Source organism: Colias philodice, chromosome 19 (assembly GCF_061535455.1).
Source record: "Colias philodice isolate Cphi_HAF_F1 chromosome 19, ilColPhil1 Martin Lab GWU primary, whole genome shotgun sequence".
NCBI lineage: Eukaryota > Metazoa > Arthropoda > Insecta > Lepidoptera > Pieridae > Colias > Colias philodice.
Genome location: NC_143104.1, coordinates 4,930,852 through 4,945,913, shown reverse-complemented (window position 1 = coordinate 4,945,913; position 15,062 = coordinate 4,930,852). Strand labels below are relative to the sequence as shown.

The 15,062-nt window shown below is 35.9% G+C and overlaps 1 protein-coding gene and 1 long non-coding RNA gene across 5 annotated transcripts in view; one reads left to right on the top strand and one right to left on the bottom strand.

Annotated features, from left to right (window-relative positions):
* Positions 1–15,062, top strand: part of Csk (C-terminal Src kinase) — a 52,574-nt gene that overhangs the window by 8,127 nt on the left and 29,385 nt on the right. The gene's annotated exons all lie outside the window — the stretch shown is intronic.
* On the bottom strand, positions 11,919–13,208 carry LOC149479927 (uncharacterized). The gene is made up of 2 exons (XR_016317127.1): positions 12,361–13,208; positions 11,919–12,201 (listed from the first exon to the last, which is right to left on the bottom strand). It is a non-coding gene; the product is annotated as an uncharacterized LOC149479927 (long non-coding RNA).

Here is a 15,062-nt window from a genome sequence, read left to right as displayed (position 1 = left end):
AAGCTGTTTGAAATAGCATTGCCAAGCTTAACAGTGCCATAATTGGATTCGTATAAACTTTTTATTAATAGTACTAAGTGATGGGGAACACCAATTTCGACTAAAACCTCCCACAATTTAACCCACTTTACGCAGTCAAACGCCTTATGGTAGTCGACGAAGCATATTACTACGGGGGTGTTATACTCGTATGTTTTCTCTATTATTTGTCGAACGTTAACTATTTGTTCCCGTGTACCCTTGCCCTTTACAAAACCCGACTGTTCTTGTGGTATTTCTCTATCTAGAAATGCTTTAAGACGGTTATTTATAATATTAAGCATAATTTTACTTGCGTGAGATATTAAGGCAATGGTTCTATAGTTGTTACAGTCCCGTACCGATCCCTTCTTGTGAAGTGGAAGTATTAATGAGTGTGTCCAATCCAGAGGCCAATCAAAAGTGTCCCAGATAACATTACAGATTTTATGTATTATGGATATTCCACGATTACCCAAACATTTCAATGTCTCCGCCGCAATATTGTCTGATCCAGGTGATTTATTCCTTTTGAGTTTAGAAATAGCATCTTCTACCTCTGAGCGGAGAATATCTGGCTCACGTTCGCTTATGTCAAGCATGGGAGTTAGAGGTGAAGACGACTGGTCGTCATATAGGTCAGCACAATACTCTCTCCAACGTTCGGCCGCTTTTCCAATGTCGTGTATTGGGTTACCATCCTTGTCGTCAATTATCCAGGAAGTTGGTTTGAAATTACGCGTTATTTGTTTGATTTTCTTAAAAAGATCTGCTGTTTGATATTTATTTGCATGTAGTTCTACTTCTGTGCACATCTCTTCAAAATATTGGTTTTTGTCCTTACGACACATAAATTGTATTTTGCGATTCAGCTCTGAATATCTTTGTCTTGATTGGTCATTTATTCCATTACTCTTTAATTCCTTCCGTTCCTTAATAACGTCCCATGTTTTCTCTGATATCCAGTCCTTCTTGTAGATGCGCGGTTTTAGACTGAGTTCTTTGATGGTTTCTGTAATACATTGTTTTAGGTGTCGCCATAAAACTTCAGATGTTTGATATGATTGAAAATTCTGTTTCAGCAATTTATCCTCTATTTGAGATTGAATGGTAACCGAGTCCATGATGTTGGATTGTGTTGTTTTTCTCTTTAACTTTGGGCATTTCATGCGTGTGCGGATGTCCACAGCTAGCAATTGATGATCGCTGCCACAATCCGCACCTGGGAACGTTCTTGCATTAGTTATTGACGATCGCCATCTGTGGCGGATTGTGATATAGTCAATTTGATTTCTAAAACGGTCACCTGGGGATATCCACGTATAAAGTCTCCTGTTATGATGCTGGAAACAAGAATTGGTTATTTAGCCACAGCAAATTAGATTCAGAATCGTCGATCAGATCGAATAATTCGTGTAGTTTTGAAAGTTACTACAGTTATTCCTAAAGGTGTCCCGATGAATATACTAAAAGCCCTCGAGGGAGGGACACAAGCCGGCGGCGGGGGAGGGGGGGAAAGGTCTCTTTTTCAAGGTTTTTGCTTGTAACTCGAAATTTTTTTCATAATATCTCTTTAGTGACTTCTACATTAATTATCTACATTAAATTTCCTATAAATTACGTCTCAACATTTTTACTGTACGATCAATACTTTAGGAGATACAGAGTATTAAAGGTAAGAAAAATAAGAAACAACATAGTTTTACAAATTTTAATTATAAAAAGAAATAACATCTTTTTTTGCACGAGTATGCCGACTTATTAGTCAAATTGTGTTTCATCTTCGTCATCTTCATCACTAACATCGATAGGGGGTCCATTAGTACAAGCTCCTAGGCAGCCGTTACAGATAAGACTACACATAATGCCCGCTTTTCGGCAACTGCATTTTCCGGAACATCCACTTTTACATCGGCAAAAAATTGAATTTAACAACGCTTCAGGAGCAGGAGGATCCAAGGTCGTGATTGGTTCTAAGTATCCATCGACTCTTCGCTTCCAACCCCATATTTCAGGAGGCAGTTGGTTCCCAAGCCACTCCTGTACTTGATGGAATACTCTGTAGGCGTGATATTTTGCTGACCCTTTGGTAGGGGGGAGGGAAGAAGTAGTTTCAGTGGGTGTGATACAACCTCAGCTATTTACAGGAATGGAAAAACATCAATTATCAAGATTTTTGATCAAAAGCCGTCACTAAAGGAAACAGCAACTGTATTTTATGACCCAACGTCAACTCAGGAGGTTATAGCAGAAGCCGGAGAAAAAATGTTTCTTGCAGTATACCGAGCGCCCTGTACTCAGTCTGAGATCAACAGACATCGATTCACAGTTTTTCTGAAATCTTGTACCAAGCCCAAACCGGATCTTTCTTCCCTCCCCCCTACCAAAGGGTCAGCAAAATATCACGCCTACAGAGTATTCCATCAAGTACAGGAGTGGCTTGGGAACCAACTGCCTCCTGAAATATGGGGTTGGAAGCGAAGAGTCGATGGATACTTAGAACCAATCACGACCTTGGATCCTCCTGCTCCTGAAGCGTTGTTAAATTCAATTTTTTGCCGATGTAAAAGTGGATGTTCCGGAAAATGCAGTTGCCGAAAAGCGGGCATTATGTGTAGTCTTATCTGTAATGGCTGCCTAGGAGCTTGTACTAATGGACCCCCTATCGATGTTAGTGATAAAGATGACGAAGATGAAACACAATTTGACTAATAAGTCGGCATACTCGTGCAAAAAAAGATGTTATTTCTTTTTATAATTAAAATTTGTAAAACTATGTTGTTTCTTATTTTTCTTACCTTTAATACTCTGTATCTCCTAAAGTATTGATCGTACAGTAAAAATGTTGAGACGTAATTTATAGGAAATTTAATGTAGATAATTAATGTAGAAGTCACTAAAGAGATATTATGAAAAAAATTTCGAGTTACAAGCAAAAACCTTGAAAAAGAGACCTTTCCCCCCCTCCCCCGCCGCCGGCTTGTGTCCCTCCCTCGGGGGCTTTTAGTATATTCATCGGGACACCTTTAGGAATAACTGTAGCAACTTTCAAAACTACACGAATTATTCGATCTGAATAAATTAATTTTCCCATACTAATTGTCAGATTATTCTCTATACAGAAATCTATCAGTTTACTGCCGCGCTCATTTCTAGTGCCAAGCCCGAATTTACCCACAATGTGTCTTATGTGATCGTCATTAGATGTGTTGCCGATCTTGGCGTTCCAATCACCTTGTACGATGAGAAGCTCTCTGTTAGAAATATTGTTTATGGTGGATTGTGGTGTATTATAAAATGCTTCAATATCCACTTCGGAAGACTGTGCAGTTGGTGCATAGACCTGGACGATGTTAAGCGGTATTGGTTTGCAATTAATTCTAATAGTAATTATTCTATCTGATACTGGATTATATGCGGTGACACAAGCTTATACTTTGTTTGGAATTAGAAGAGCTACACCATTTTTACTATCAGACTCATGTCCAGAGAAGTATACTGTGTTCGCTGCAGTTTTGAAGTGGCCACTTCCTTTCAAGTGAGTCTCGCTGAGACCTAGTACAGAAATGTTGTAATTGGCCATTTCATTTTCTATAATCGAGAGTTTACCCGGTTTAAATAATCCTCTTACATTCCAGCATACAATTTTGTGCTGTTTACGTAGCAATATTTTTTCTTTTATCTCAGTAGCATTAACTACCACAGGAGCCTGATGATCCACTCCTGAGGAGTCATCGGTCGCATATTTCACATCCAAAGACCCGGATATCGTTGGGCGCCGGCGGTCAACCGGGGCACTCGACATCGCTATATTTTTAATTGTACTTTTCATGTTCATTTTTATCTGAATGGATGGAGTTTTCTTGGGAGGATAATCGTAGTGGTTTCCCGTTGTTGGGTTGTTTTGAGGCTATTTGGTTCCTCATGGCCCCCATAGCCATCCTTTTATAGGAGACAGGTTATTTCACCGCCGCCTGTTGCTCGGCGTTGCTTTCGTTTAGTACCACCCGGGGGTCACGTGTAGGGTGTCGCTCGGTTATACCTACGGACGCGGAAGCATTCGACGAAATAATCTCGGAACAAAAAGAAATGTAAGAAACATCTTAATAGCTGCTGACATCTCTTGAAATGAGATCTCTTCATTATTCTTGAGTATTGCGAAAACACCACTGCAATTAATTAGCGTTACTAAAGATAGTCGTAAGATGTCGAAATCTACGGCATTCAAACTGATGAACATTTCGAGCAGAAACTAAAACATGAATCCTGAATATTTATTGTGTATCTATCACCGTCATCTGGTTAAATCTGCTATTTTGTCGTTATTCAATGAAGGCGCTAGTCATTCAATTAAATAGCAAATTCAACCAGTTGACTGCGACATATCGAAAAAAAATCCTACTGCATCTACAAAGTCGGTAATCTATATATATAAAACTCAAAGGTGACTGATATAGTGATTTATCAACGCACAGCCCAAACCACTGGACGTATCGGGCTGAAATTTGGCATGCAGGTAGATGTTAGGACGTAGGCATCCGCTAAGAAAGGTTTTCCCGAAATTCTTTGCGGGAACGAGGAAAAACGGGGATGCACGTACAAAGTCGTGGGCGGAAGCTAGTTATAAATATGTTGAAAGCAGTGATAACCATTGAAACTTTAGACTAACCTGTACCTATAAATTACTAGCTGCTCCCCGCGGTTTCACCCCCGTGGCTCCAATCCTGTTGATCGTAGCGTAATGAAATATAGCTTATAGCCTCGATAAATGGGCTATCTAACACCAAAAGAATTTTTCAAATCGGACCAGTAGTTCCTGAGATTAGCGCGTTCAAACAAACAAATTCTTCAGCTTTATAATATTAGTAGGTATAGATACGTGTATTTTATTGTACGTATGTATACAATTAAGAAAGGTGGACGCCTGGGCCTACAAACTATGTATTCTGATTCATTTTGTTTATATTTTACATTGGAGTATCTCAAGAGGTAAATTAGCAATGTTGAGAGCGGTCTATTTAAATTTAGAGGCTTGATAAATAATCGTCGCAAGGCCGATGCTCGACTGCCTTCGTCATGCATATATGTAGGACGTGGGTTTGGTGATTCATCCTATTACAATCCCGAATTGATATAAGCATTAAGCACACGCAAAACTTAGAAATCTTATCATTAATGACATAATTTAAATAACGTATTGGCAATTCGGCAAGTAGTTTGTGATAAGAAATTTTAGTATAGGCACAAAATATCTTAAAATTTAATCAATATTGTATATTGTACTAATATTATAAAGCTGAAGAGTTTGTTTGAACGCGCTAATCTCAGGAACTACTGGTCCGATTTGAAAAATTCATTTGGTGTTAGATAGCCTATTTATCGAGGAAGGTTATAGATAGGCTATATATCATCACGCTAAGACCAACAGGAGCGGAGCAATGCGGGTGAAACCGCGGAGCACAGCTAGTAAATATTAAAATAGAATCTGTTTAAAATATTATACCTAGGTATATCTTTTCTATTTTTATAACTACTTATGTTTAATAATTTAAAATAAATCAAATTAATTAATAATGTAACTAAAGCAAATAATTGGAACCATTTTAACATAGGAAGTAGGAATTGTGTTTCCTTTTATGCCATTTTACATGACCATGGAGGGAAGGAAACGATTTTTATTAGCATTAAGGTCACGACAATCTACTTGCAGTTGCGGGGCTACTGAACATTAAATTACATTTAACGGATAAGAGCCAAATCGCAAATTGTTTATGTACTCATTTTTAATTTATATAGAGTAATAGTAATTTAATTAATTGCGAATGCGTGATGAATTATATTATTGCAACATTAATTTGGCAAGCAAAGTGGTTTCTAATTCGTACATTTTTACATGCATTTAAGTCGTTTAAAGTTACGTAGGTAATACGTTTATTTGTACGTGTGGCCGATACTTTCATGAAGCGTCTGTCACAATTTACATTTTTTGTGATTTTTAATACTAATCTATCAGGAGAGTAGGTACCTAATTTATTGCTTTAATTTCAAGTATTATACAAATCAGTATCCATTTTTCTTGATGAAAATTAAAAATCATACAGTGCTGTAATAGGATAATCCAATTACTAGGGAATAATATACAGAATAATCTATACATATAATAAAATCGTAGGAAAGTCAAAACTGTACATTGAATATTTTTTTAAAAGAATACATAATCCATGATCTATAATCGATATAGAAGCCAAAAACATAGTTTTTAGAATTTTTGTCTGTTTGTCTGTTTGTCGGTTTGTCTGTTTGTCTGTATGTTTGTCCAGGCTAATCTCAGAAAGTACTGCACGGATTTACTTCAAATTTTGCATGAATATTACTAACAGGTCGGGTCAGGCTGTTATATACATATTATCATGCTATCACCTTCGGGGGAGGAGCTGTGAACCTTTATTTTTCTTACGTATTCCGTGTACTACGACAGCGTACAATATAAAGACTCATGTTTAAATGTTGTTTTTGAGTAAGCCATGCTATTGTCTACCTTTACACTATAAAAACTACATCATTTAAGTAATTTTGGCAGAGAAACAGTATAATGAATCTTAGTAGTATAAAGACAAATTTAAAACAGCGCCATCTATGAGATTTCATTAAAATTAAATCAATTTACATAATATTAACGCTCCTTGGAAATTCATAATTTAAATATTATGATGTTGGTGAGTTTGTTTTTTTTAAAGTTAAATAAATAATTCATATCTTCCCAGAGTAAATTTCAGGTGCGCTTATATTTCATGTGAATATACTAAATTTTTATAAGTGAGGGTAGATGTTTATTATTTGATGTTAGTTACAGTTATATAGGTAATAGACGTAGTATTTGTATTCTCTTTGGGTAATAGTAGATAACAGTGATTGTGTTCATTGGTTACATTTTTAAATATCTTCGGCTTTTTTTTAATTTTCGCCTTCTTGCGTTCCCACAAAAGGTAAGTTGTAGCTTTTATATTTATTGTTTATTATAATTATATAGTTAGACTCATGTTTTTAATTAGTTAAAGTTATGACAAAATAAGAAAATGATGAAATTTTATTTTTATCATGTATAACTTTTACAAGACTATATTATACGCCCAAAGAAGGTCACTTTAGTTCTTGATAAAACTTTATTTGTTAGTAGCTTTTTATTAAAATTAGGTACACTTATCTTTTGATTTTTTTTATTTACAGATTCAATGTTCATAAAAATTGACGATTTGCGTGAGGATGTAGTGGAAATTAGTAACCTTGCGCGTGGTCAATCAATATTCAATACAAATTATAATAAAATTCTAGAAAAGTGATGTCTGTACAATGAAAATATGTAAAAAAAATAGCAGGGGTTATTATTAAATCGATCTCAAACCCAAAACTGTAGTTATAATTTTTTTTGTCTGTTTGTCTGTATGTTTGTGCACGCTTATCTCAGAAACGGCTTATCCGATTTAGATGCGGTTTTCACTAATATATTGTGGTAATCTTCATTTAACATAAAGGGTTTATTTCATGTTAATCGGTTTGTAAATAAAAAAGTTATGACCATTTAAGTATTCACGGCGAACATTTGCAAAGGCATTCTATTGTACACTATACAGTGTACGATAAAACGTAAGTTATCTGTTATACGCTACAGTAATTATCTATACTTATTATAAATCTGTAGAGAGGCCAATTCTGTACATGAAATATATTTAAAAAAAAACTATGAAGGGGTGATAAGGGATCGCTACTGATGCCAAAAATGCAATCAGTAAAATTTTTGTCTGTCTGTCTGTCTGTCTGTCTGTCTGTCTGTATATTCGTTATAGAAACAAAAACTACCCGACGGATTTTAACTAAATTTGGCACAATTATTCTTCATACTCCTGGGCAGGTTATAGTAAAAGAATCATGTAAATCGGTGTAGAAACACCAAAGTTATACATGAAATACGTTATAAGTCATCGCGCGTGAATACAGAATCACGCCATAAGGATTATTTTTGTGTATCAGTTGCCGCGTTCGACGCGCTGCGCGGCGGGAGCTATAAAAATTAAAAAGGCGGCCGCGGCGGGTCTGCACCCGTTTCGCGTTGTCACGGCATCACGTGTGAATGGCTGAACCGATTTCGATTATTCTTTTCTATTATATTCCTTGAAGTACGAGGATGGTTCTTATGTAGAGAAAACGTAAATATGTACCACGGGCGAAGCCGGGGCGGACCGCTAGTTCCTTATAAATGTCCAGGTGATCATATCGAAAGTCCCCAAGGGTGGGGGGGTAAGCTGAGGTAGTAGGGGGGAAGGGGTCAAATTAGAATTATGCTTACTTCTAGGTAAATTTTATACATAAAATGTCCTTTAAATTATGTCGTATTATATTTTTAACCCCTTTTAACCATTTTTAACCATCAAAAAGATGGGTGATAAGTGTTTGACCGCTATGTTTGTCTGTTTGTGCCACCGTAGCTCGCTAACAGGTAATACGAATTAGATGCGTGTTAGGCAGCATATTTTCCGACGCTGGTTCTTAGATAAAGTGTATCAAAATCGGTTCATCCATTTATTATACCTAGGTATATAGAGGTAAAAGTGGGAATGTGGGAAAAAATATTAGTTATATTTTTATCCAATTCGGTTTATCCATTTAATAGATTACAGCTGTGAAAGTGGGAATGAACAATAATCGAATGTGGTCAAATAATATACTCAAGCGGCATATCAAAATATAAAAGAGCAACGTGTTTTATCGAAATCGGTTCATCCGTTTATTAGATTTAGGGGTGACAGTGGTTAGATAAATAAACCAAATGGAGCATCAAACGACAGGATATGACGTGTACATATAGGTATAATTAGATAATATGGTTTACATCAAAATCGGTTCTGCCATTTACTAGGTGTGGAAAGAGAAGGGTTGAAAGTCTGTGAAAGAAGAGGGGGATATGGGAGCGAGAGGATAGCCACACCCTGGAAATTTTGAACTCTTCTCAAAGCCACATAGGCCTGGCTCTTGGCAATTTTTTTTCCTAAAGATACCACTTCTTTTGCCACTGTGATCCATTACAATTTGTGCACGGTTACGGCCCAACTTAAAAGATGTCAAGGAGCAACAAACTTATAGATATCAATATGATGTAGGAATGTAATATGGAGGTAGAGGTAGGTCTCGCTCACTTGAAAATATCACATGAAAATAAGAAACCGAAGTTAAAAATTTAAAAATTAAAAAGAAAAACCCAACGCAACGAAGGAAAAGGAATAAATAATAATTTTACAAACTTCCCGACGATCTTTAAAATTAAGTACCATTATAAAAAAAATATAATTGTATATGATATGATAATGATGGTATGGCAGCCCCGATGACTTTGTTTTTTTATTTTTATAAATATTTAAAATGGTATTTATTTTTAAAGATCTTCGGGAAGTTTGTAAAATTAGTGAAACTTTTATTACATCGTCTCAAACTTTTTGGTCTATGTAGCGCATGTCGCGTGACGGTCGGCTGCCGAGTAGGTATAAAGCAGTGTTCGGAGTCATTATCGTACAAATACGATAATTTTGTGCCTAAGTTTCACTTTTACCGTGGTTTCATAAAACCACACAACATTTTTTCCTTTTTCTATGCACTTTTCTTCGTTGCGTTGAGTTTTTTTTTATTTAATTTTTATTGCACGGTCTAAACGGTTTAAAATCGGTTCTGCCATTTACTAGGTGTGGAAAGAGAAGGGTTGAAAGTCTGTGAAAGAAGAGGGGGATATGGGAGCGAGAGGATAGCCACACCCTGGAAATTTTGAACTCTTCTCAAAGCCACATAGGCCTGGCTCTTGGCAATTTTTTTTCCTAAAGATACCACTTCTTTTGCCACTGTGATCCATTACAATTTGTGCACGGTTACGGCCCAACTTAAAAGATGTCAAGGAGCAACAAACTTATAGATATCAATATGATGTAGGAATGTAATATGGAGGTAGAGGTAGGTCTCGCTCACTTGAAAATATCACATGAAAATAAGAAACCGAAGTTAAAAATTTAAAAATTAAAAAGAAAAACCCAACGCAACGAAGGAAAAGGAATAAATAATAATTTTACAAACTTCCCGACGATCTTTAAAATTAAGTACCATTATAAAAAAAATATAATTGTATATGATATGATAATGATGGTATGGCAGCCCCGATGACTTTGTTTTTTTATTTTTATAAATATTTAAAATGGTATTTATTTTTAAAGATCTTCGGGAAGTTTGTAAAATTAGTGAAACTTTTATTACATCGTCTCAAACTTTTTGGTCTATGTAGCGCATGTCGCGTGACGGTCGGCTGCCGAGTAGGTATAAAGCAGTGTTCGGAGTCATTATCGTACAAATACGATAATTTTGTGCCTAAGTTTCACTTTTACCGTGGTTTCATAAAACCACACAACATTTTTTCCTTTTTCTATGCACTTTTCTTCGTTGCGTTGAGTTTTTTTTTATTTAATTTTTATTGCACGGTCTAAACGGTTTAGTTACTACGGCGTGAGACAGGAAAGATCTGAGCGCTGAGACAAACGTCAAAACGCAAAGGAATAGAATCCGCTATCGATACTAATTATTGTCTTAAGCGTATGATGTTTTGATAAGGATTTGTTCACCTTACCAACGACGACGACGACCACGAACAAAATTTTCATCCAGTCGTAATTTAACAAAATTGTGCAAAACACAATTAAAAATAAATTATTAAAATTTCCTGTCGTTCTGGTGATTGGAATTTTTATTTTTGAGATCAACGAATGAAAAAATAGATTTTTCGTAGAAACGTTTATATATATTGTCAAAAACATCCATACAAGGAAGGAATTTATTTTTATTTTTTAGCTCAGTTTAGTAATAAATTTTACTAACAGTTCGTTTAATTATTTATGGTAGTACGTGTTTATTCAATAAAAGTTAAGTAGTAACTACCTACTATGCAGTCACTATTCCACGCGGACGAAGTCGCGGGCACAGCTAGTTAATAAATATAGGGATTAAATTAAATTAATTACCTCAAAATGGTCAAGAACCATACTAATGATAGCGCGAGTGTTAGCTGTCTTTTGCAAGACAACATTCAAGAATCATTGATGCTTTATACAGCTGCACTGTATACTCTGAATAATATAGTCCATTGAATAAAAAGTTCTAGAGTGCGTGAGTTAGTAACGTAAGATGTTTCTTCGGAAACATGTCAAGAGTCCCTAGGTAATAAACATACTAAAACCCCGGGCCACTAGGAGGAGCCCCGGAGTGGGGGGAGGGGGAAAATGGGTCCATTTTTTCATTTTTCGCTTAAATCTCAAAAACGGTACATGTTAGAGAAAAACTTTCAAGGAAAAGTTGAAAGGCCATAAAATTATCTACAAGTTGTACCTGAATCATTTTTTCCTATATCCTACCGTTTCTGAGTTATACGCAGTAAAACATGATTTTGGCTCAAACAATTTCCACATCAATCGATCAAAAAATATTTCTTTCTTCCAAAAAACTCAAAAGTGCAACTTGTGACCGGTACTGATAGATTGCTCTTAATTAGTTCTATAATTGGTAAAATAAACACATTCCTCCATGGAAGCCTTTAGGAGGAATCGATTGTCAAAATATTATATTATGGTAGTTTGAGTTACTGAACTTGATCTTTTTATTTTTTTCTTCCAAAAAACTCATAAGTGCAACTTGTGACCAGTACAGATAGATTGCTCATAATTGGGTCTATCATTGATAAAAATACCAGATTCCAACACGGAGGCGTTTACGGGGAATTGAATTTTATTAGGGTAGTTACGATACTTGAACTTTTTATTTTTTTTCTCCAAAAAAACTCAAAAGTGCAACTTGTGACCGATACTGATAGATTGCTCTTAATTAGGTCTATAATTAGTAAAATAAACACATTCCTCCATGGAAGCCTTTAGGAGGAATCGATTTTCAAAATACTATATTAGGGTAGTTTGAGTTACTGAACTTGATCTTTTTATTTTTTTCTTCCAAAAAACTCAAAAGTGCAACTTGTGACTGGTACTGTTAGATTGCTCTTAATTAGGTCTATAATTGGTAAAATAAACACATTCCTCCATGGAAGCCTTTAGGAGGAATCGATTGTCAAAATACTATATTAGGGTAGTTTGAGTTACTGAACTTGATCTTTTTATTTTTTTCTTCCAAAAAACTCAAAAGTGCAACTTGTGACCGGTACAGATAGATTGCTCATAATTAGGTCTATCATTGATAAAAATACTAGATTCCACCATGGAGGCGTTTACGGGGAATTGAATTTTATTAGGGTAGATACGATACTTGAACTTTTTATTTTTTTTCTTCCAAAAAAACTCAAAAGTGCAACTTGTGACCGGTACCGATAGATTGCTCATAATTAGGTCTATCATTGATAAAAAAAACCAGATTCCACCATGGAGGCCTTTAGGAGGTATTGAATTTTATTAGGGTAGTTACGATACATGAACTTTTTAACTAACTACCCTAATAAAATTCAATTCCCCGTAAACGCCTCCATGGTGGAATCTGGTATTTTTATCAATGATAGACCTAATTATGAGCAATCTATCTGTACCGGTCACAAGTTGCACTTTTGAGCTTTTTGGAAGAAAAAAAATAAAAAGTTCATGTATCGTAACTACCCTGATAAAATTCAATTCCCCGTAAACGCCTCCGTGTTGGAATCTGGTATTTTTATCAATGATAGACCCAATTATGAGCAATCTATCTGTACCGGTCACAAGTTGCACTTATGAGTTTTTTGGAAGAAAAAAATAAAAAGATCAAGTTCAGTAACTCAAACTACCATAATATAATATTTTGACAATCGATTCCTCCTAAAGGCTTCCATGGAGGAATGTGTTTATTTTACCAATTATAGAACTAATTAAGAGCAATCTATCAGTACCGGTCACAAGTTGCACTTTTGAGTTTTTTGGAAGAAAGAAATATTTTTTGATCGATTGATGTGGAAATTGTTTGAGCCAAAATCATGTTTTACTGCGTATAACTCAGAAACGGTAGGATATAGGAAAAAATGATTCAGGTACAACTTGTAGATAATTTTATGGCCTTTCAATTTTTCCTTGAAAGTTTTTCTCTAACATGTACCGTTTTTGAGATTTAAGCGAAAAATGAAAAAATGGACCCATTTCCCCCCTCCCCCCACTCCGGGGCTCCTCCTAGTGGCCCGGGGTTTTAGTATGTTTATTACCTAGGGACTCTTGACATGTTTCCGAAGAAACATCTTACGTTACTAACTCACGCACTCTAGACCCCCCTTGGAGGGACTCATTCAATGGACTAATATGAGTTCCCGGTTTTTGTGTGTAAACTTGGACATAAACACATGGGTGTTAACGTAAACATTAATGCCAAGACTTGACACCTACATAAATATAGTAGCAGTTCAGCGTTTCACTTCCTACATAAAATTTTGAGGTCAGACTGATGTCAACGACCAAATCTTTAGACTATCTTAATGCTTTTTGTGATAGAGGAAGCTTGTATTTAGCAGCACTAAAAGGGTGATATGTTATAACTTATAAGGGATACGGGGCTTCCGTTCATCGCGATGACTACCTTGGTATGAATATTCGACAGGGCTATATATATATACCTACTGTACGTAGTGTAAATATGGTTTTTCAACAATCGTTATTGAATTTAGTGAAGATCGTAAATTTTTGAATAAAATTATATCTACATACGCGTCACACTTCACGATTATATCTAGACGTTTAGCGAGTCATTGAAAAATTGTCAGTCTGCAATGTCGCGGTCGCTTGTCTGATGAAAGTATAATGTCGTAAATAAACTACAATGTCGTACATTCAGCTAAATTGGCAGTATTCGTAGTGGGAGGCGGTTTGGCGTCAGAGAGGATGAAAGTGAAACGCGCGTGGTGCCGTCAGCCGTGGTCATTCAACCCGGCACGCGCCTGCATCCTCGGCTCGATCTCTTTGCTCATGTTGCGTTGTGGTTATGATTTCATTGCAGCGTGGAGACGGGTTCTAGCCGCCTCGACGCGTCAAAGTTGCTCTACTATCTGACCATTTATACAGCCGTCAGTGCTATACGTAAAGTAGAGATACAAATGTAAATAACTCGCCCCAGCCCACCATTGATCTCAAACGCAGATAAATGAAATGAAAAGTAAGAGTGAGGATTCATAAATAATGAGTCACTAGCGAGCTGCTCGCGCTTTGTGATAGAATGTTTTTATAATAAAATCAATAACATTCAATCAAGATTAATCTCATCTCATCTTTGCATTTATATTATTGCGATTTGCGACTAGTAAGTCTCGATACCGCACTGCACTGCCAGGGTTAAACCGTGATAAAAAAAAAATAATTTGGAAAATCCAAAATAGTCCATTGAATAAAAAGTTCTAGAGTGCGTGAGTTAGTAACGTAAGATGTTTCTTCGGAATCATGTCAAGAGTCCCTAGGTAATAAACATACTAAAACCCCGGGACACTAGGAGGTGCCCCGGAGTGGGGGGAGGGGGGGAATGGGTCCATTTTTTCATTTTTCGCTTAAATCTCAAAAACGGTACATGTTAGAGAAAAACTTTCAAGGACAAGTTGAAAGGCCATAAAATTATCTACAAGTTGTACCTTAATCATTTTTTCCTATATCCTACCGTTTCTGAGTTATACGCAGTAAAAAATGATTTTGGCTCAAACAATTTCCCCATCAATCGATCAAAAAATATTTCTTTCATCCATAAAACTCAAATGTGTAACTTGTGACCGGTACTGATAGATTGGTCTTAATTAGGTCTATAATTGGTAAAATAAACACATTCCTCCATGGAAGCCTTTAGGAGGAATCGATTGTCAAAATATTATATTAGGGTAGTTTGAGTTACTGAACTTGATCTTTTTATTTTTTTCTTCCAAAAAACTCAAAAGTGCAACTTGTGATCGGTACTGATAGATTGCTCATAATTAGGTCTATCATTGATAAAAATACCAGATTCCACCACGGAGGCGTTTACGGGGA